We start from the raw sequence: 5,933 nt of genomic DNA, 5'->3' as shown, positions 1-5,933 counted from the left end.
CCCCTGGAGCAGAGTCCTTGTTTGTGGATCCTTGAGAACCCCAAATGGAGGCCCAGGAAGGAGCAGTTACAGAAACTCCAGATATCTACCAGAGACAGGCGCATCAGGTAACTGACACGTGGTTCATGACAGCCAATACTGACAGATCCTGCGTGTAAATCCAGGTCACCTTCAAGGGCTTTGTCCGTGTTGCCTTTCCTAACTTTTGAAACCTTGGAGGGATCACCTTAGATGTACTGCTTGGTTTATCCCCCAAGGGGGCCACTCTGTAGTGACGCTAACTTTTGGTAAAATAACAGTGGCATGAAATGGTAGAAAGGACCAAGCACTGTGATTTGGTCACCCAATTAACCTGGGACATGTTACGGCCCCTTCCAGGGTCTTTGTCTTCCTCATTTCCAAGTGAAGGGCGATGCCTCCCCTGCATACTGGCTGGGTTATACCAGGGATCCAGCAAGACATTACAGTTTCAAAGACTCCCCCCAAAGCCAAACATTTATTTGCACATAAATGAACTCTATGCTTAGCATCACAGTCTAGTTTGTTTCCACTATGAGAAATGGATCTAAACAGGGTCCCTTTGAAGTCTCCCACAGATTTTATCCAATAAAGTTTCTTGTTGACAGAGCCTGTCAGTATCAGCCATGGAGAAAGTAGATCTTCAGGGACATTCTACGGAACCCACTCGAAGGTGATGGCAGGACATGCATTCATAAGAAGCTCTCAGTTGCCCCTTGCTGAGGTGGGATGATTACATATGTAAATGTTATTCTACTTTAATTAACCACAGCCTCATTGAAATGAAAGGTGGAAAGATCCTGACCAACCCCATTTCAAGATGCAAAGTACCGGTTGTGTAGAAAAAGTACGGGAAAATAGAAACGGCAGGAACTTAGAAGTGAGATCTGGGGCCCCTCGTCCCATTGCCTGTCTTCTCTGCACACTTCCAACAGTATGAAGTCTCCCAGAGATCTGACATGAGGTGGTTTCCAGGTCAACCTGTGAGCTTTTAGATTTGTGTAATCCTGATCTCTCTTGTCCAAATATGAGACACTAGCACTAAAAGGACCGCAGGGTGACCACAAAGGGGAGACATCCTTGGGTGCATGTATCTTTCATTTCATTCTGCAATTGTTTCTTAAGAACCTAGTATGTACCAGGCACTGGACTTCATGCCATTATGTGTGTGTGTGTGTGTGTGTGTGTGTGTGTGTGTGTGTTTGGTTTTCCGAGGTAGGGTCTCACTCTAGCTCACACTGAGCTGAAATTCACTATGGAGTCTCAGGGTGGCCTTGAACTCTCAGCAATCCTCCTACCTCTGTCTACCTAGTGCCAGGATTAAAGGCGTGCACCACCACCACCTGGATAGTGGTTCTTTTTTGTTTGTTTGTTTTTTCAAGGTAGGCTTTCACTGTAGTCCAGGCTGACCTGGAAATCACTATGTAGTCTCAGGCTGGCTTTGAACTCACAGTGATCCTCCTACCTTGGCCTCCCAGGTGCTGGGATTAAAGGCGTATGTCATCATGCCTGGCTGCATGTATTAGTGTAAAACAGAATCCCCTGTGTTCCGGGAGGCTGCAGTCACAGGGAAGGACCTGAGTGTTACATGTAACACTTTGGTAAGGTGTTGGACAAGCTTCCCTTGCAATCCTTGCAGAAGATGGAGATGTCATGTTGTTGATGGCCCTCCTTGAGGGGACACGGTTCGAGCGCTGGGTGGGCAAGGCCTGTGGAGGTGTGCCAGAGACTCTCAGCCCATGGTAAAGGTCATGGTCATTGTGTCCCTTGTGTTCAGTCACACCTATCTTCCTGCAGCCCCTTGAAGAAACCAAAGCTCCATCTCTGAGCTTTGTTCCATCTTCATTTGTCCAAAATGTGCCTCTCATTCCACCTGTCCTCCACCTACCCACCCTGGTCTCCAAATGTTAGATGCTGAAGTCATTTCCTCATTGCTAGGGTGAATATCCCACTAGACAGTTGATAGGAGGAAGGGACTCATTTCAAACTTACAGAGCCAGAGGGACGTTCCATCAATGGTGGAAGAAACTGCTTACTTCCATACATCCAAGCACAGAGAGGAACCCCAGCAAGCAAATGCCAACACCGGCAAGTGCAAATCCGCCCAGCTCAGATTGCCCTCCTACACCTTTAGGCTGGAATCAGATCTGCCCCTAGTGCGGCACCTCCTCCAGCAGGCTGCTGGAGACTTAAGTACAAAGTTTGACTTTAATAAAAGCACCTGAGGCTATGGGAGGGGCTTACATTCAAACTACCACAATGGCAGAAGAAGCTGGGTCCCTTCCATAGATGCATGGCAGAGAGACCCCATACAACAGCCAACAAACAGGAGCACACATTCGGGGCGGACTACAGGACCCACCTCCAGTGACACCTCCTCCAGCCGACTTACGTAGGACATTGAACCTTAACCAAAAGTCGCTGAAACTACGGAGGCCACAATTCACATTCAGACCGCCCTATCAGACTCTTGCTAAGCTCCCTTGAGCCCTCACACCTGGGTTAGGGTATGCTTACATAATGCTTCCAGTTCTTCGTTGGAACACTTAATTAAGTGCTTGCTTAGCTGTCTGCGGCACCCCTCGGTTTTGACTTGTCGCCTGACTCAGTTCCGTCAAGATTCCACCCCACTATCTAGCATGTAGCTTGGCATGTATTTGGGTCTTGATATGTGCTTGATGATTGGCTAGTTGTCTCATGCTTTCCTTGGTTATAATACTAAGGTATGTTCTAATCTCCATGTCTTATTTGAGCTCTTGCGTCATTCAGCACTCAGAAGAGCTTCCATCTTGAAACCCTTACCCGTTTTGGAACCATCTTCCTCTGCTGGTTTCCCTTCTAGCCCCTGGATCATCTGGCTAAGCTTCCTCCTGACAATGGAATTTTTTTTGTTGGCCTCCTGGGTACTGATCATCCCTTCTTTTCCCATACACTCTCTTTTCCTTGGAGGATTCTTGGGGGTTCAGGAAAAGATGATACCAGCTCAGGTTCTGGAGGGATAGCCTGAAACCCAACAGAAGCCTACATGTTCTATAGCCTGGCCAAGGACACTGGCTCATAGGTGGCCTTGATCTGCACTGCCAGTAGAAATAAGTATGAGTGGGCCTTGTGATTGCCAGAGACCCTCTCTTTCTTCTAGGAAAATGGTAGAGCCTTAAGATAAAGGCTTCACTGAGAAAACTGAGCTAAGAAATAGGAGAAAACGGGTCCTTACAGACGTGGTTGTGTCTTTGGGGTAAACCTTTCCCAGGCCAGAGCTTTCTCTTGGCTTTCCAATTTCATGAGTTGTTTCTCTCCTTGGAGCTGGCTAGTGTGTTTCTTAGAACAAGAGTGCCCTTCCTCACCTTGCCCACTGGAAGTTGGTGCTCTCAGGGGTTTATCTTCTGCTCTTTTCTTCTTCCTTCATACGTGCCCTGAGCACTGGGCTTTCCTTCGGTGACTAAAGTCACACTGTGTGTGTCTGAGTCTGTTCTGAGCTTGTATGACAGAGTATAACAGCCCGAGTTCAGCTGTGCTGGGGGTTGAACCTAGAGCCTCGTGCATGTTAGGTAAGTGTTCTACCACTGAACTATATCCCCAGCTCCACACTAGGCAGTTTATAAACAACACACGTTTTATTTTTACAGTTCTGAAGGCTGGGAAGTCCAAGATCAAGGCGCTGGCATCTGGTGAAGGCTTTCTTGTTGAATCCTCACACGGTAGCAAGCAGAAAGGCAAGGCAGAATCAACTGTTCTCATCAAGCCCCTTTGAAGGCCCTGTGATTGTTACTCTCTGGTTGTCAAATTGATAGGATTTATCATCACCCTAAAAACAAATCTCTGGGTATGTCTCTGAGGGATTTTAAAATTTATTTCTATTTAATATAGTTTTAGAAAGCACCTGCCAGCATTTAATGAACCTCCTTGTGTGGCTTCACACCACTAGGACACAGGCGCCCCAATACCCTTTATCTTTTCCTCAGCTCTTCTGCTGAAAAGTTTGGCCCTCACGATGACAGACTACTCAGGGAGATTTCCTTTCCCCAGAACTCTGTAGTAGCCCTGGAAGCAAATTTTTTACAATATACCACATCCAGGGAGGAACATGTTTCTGATCTGGGCACTAAGAGGGGCGCTGACTGCCCCACCAGTGAATCAAGACCAGCAGATCCTCTTGGAGAACTCTGGCACACCAGGACAAGCATCGTGTCAGGATGTGACTGTAGTGTTGGCTCTGAGGGATTTTTTTTTTTTTAGATTAGCTTAATTGCAGTGGGAGGACCCACCCTAACTGAGGGCAGCACCACTCCATGGGCCAGGGGTCCTGGACTGACTACAAAGGATAAGGGGAGCAGAGCAGCAGCATTCATCTCTCTGCTTCCTCGCTGTGGACTGAGTGTGGACAGCTGCCTCAAGCTTCTGCCGCCATACCTTTCCCGCCATGATGACTGTGACCTCCGACAGTGACCTGAAATAAAACCCTCCTTCCATGAGTTGTTTGGAGGGAGAAATCCCCTACTTCGGGGAAATTTATGATTAACTTTGAATGGTTGCAGTTGGCTGAGAACAGGCACGGAGGTTCTAAGGGTCCAGGCCTTTGGGTAGTCAGCCAGAGACATTGGGGTAGACCACATGCAGTTACAGATGATTCCTCTGCAATTGCCTATTGGGTAGCTCACCTTGTTCCCTCAGTGGAGTTCTTGGCTGCTGAGAAAACTTTCAATAGATAATCAGCCTAGGAAACTCTCAATTATGGATAGAGGCAGACCCAGCATACTTACTCTCCAAAGCCAGCCCTCACTGGAGGTCCCACTTTTGGGGCTTGTGTAGCTTAATCATTTTAACTATAATGCACTATGGCCAGTTTCTCCTTTTTTGGGCCTATTTGTAGCTCTGCATGCTTTCTGTCATTGTATGATCATTTCTTTTCCTTGACATGAGAAATTTTCTGCTATAACATCAAGTATGTTTTCTATGATTTTAGTTTGTATATCTCAGTTTCTTCTTCTACCCAATGGATTCTTAAATTTTATCTCTTGATCATGTCTAAGAGTTCTTCTTCCTCTTCTCTTCTTGTTTGTTTCTTTGATTTTTCAAGGTAGGGTCTAGCTCTAGTCCAGGCTGACCTGGAATTCACAATGTATTCTCAGGGTAGTCTCAAACTCACTGCGATCCTGTACCTCTGCCTCCCAAGTGCTGGGATTCAAGGTGTGTGCCACCATGCCTGGCTGACCAGAGTTCTTCACAGATATGATCATGCTTGTGTTTTTCCTTTTCTTTATTGTTGTGACTGTATTTTCTTGACTTGGTCTTTAACCCCTGCTACTCTTTCTTCTACATCACCTAGTCTAGTGGTGATGCTTTACACTGTGTTTTTTGTTTGACTAAGTTTTTCAGTTATAGCATTTTTGTGCTTCTTCCCCTCCGCCAGAATCCCAGTTTGCTTGCTGAATTTCTCACTTGTGTTGCTGTGATATGATTTTCTGGTCTAGGACTTAAATTGACTTCTCTCCCTTTTTCCCTCCCTCCCTCCTTCCTTCCCTCCCTCCCTCCCTCTCTTCCTTCCTTCCTTCCTTCCTTCCTTCCTTCCTTCCTTCCTTCCTTCCTTCCTTCCTTCCTTCCTTCCTTCTCCTTTGTTCTTTTTATTTGTATGATGTTGAGACTAGCCTAGAACTCACTATGTGTCTAATTCTGTCTCTGAAATTATAACTCTCCTGTCTCAGTCTCCAGAGGACTGAGACTGCAGGTATGAACTACTATGCCTTGCTTGAATTGAATTTTTTATTTCATTTATCTGGTTTTAAAAATTATCTTTGAGGTCATTGCCCATTTTTTTTTTTCCTGGCTTTAAACTTTCTTTATTGACAACTTTCATCCTTATAGACAATAAACCAGGATAATTCCCTCCCTACCCCCACTTTCCCCTTTGAAACTCC

The 5,933-nt window shown here is 46.1% G+C and overlaps 1 non-coding gene across 1 annotated transcript; it reads right to left on the bottom strand.

The window, feature by feature from the left end:
- Positions 1-4,100: 4,100 nt before the first annotated feature.
- Positions 4,101-4,225, bottom strand: LOC123457822. The gene has a single exon (XR_006635185.1). It is a non-coding gene; the product is annotated as a small nucleolar RNA SNORA3/SNORA45 family (small nucleolar RNA).
- Positions 4,226-5,933: the final 1,708 nt, after the last annotated feature.

This window comes from Jaculus jaculus, chromosome 1 (genome assembly GCF_020740685.1).
Source record: "Jaculus jaculus isolate mJacJac1 chromosome 1, mJacJac1.mat.Y.cur, whole genome shotgun sequence".
NCBI classification, from domain to species: domain Eukaryota; kingdom Metazoa; phylum Chordata; class Mammalia; order Rodentia; family Dipodidae; genus Jaculus; species Jaculus jaculus.
This window is presented reverse-complemented; position numbering and strand designations above follow the sequence as displayed.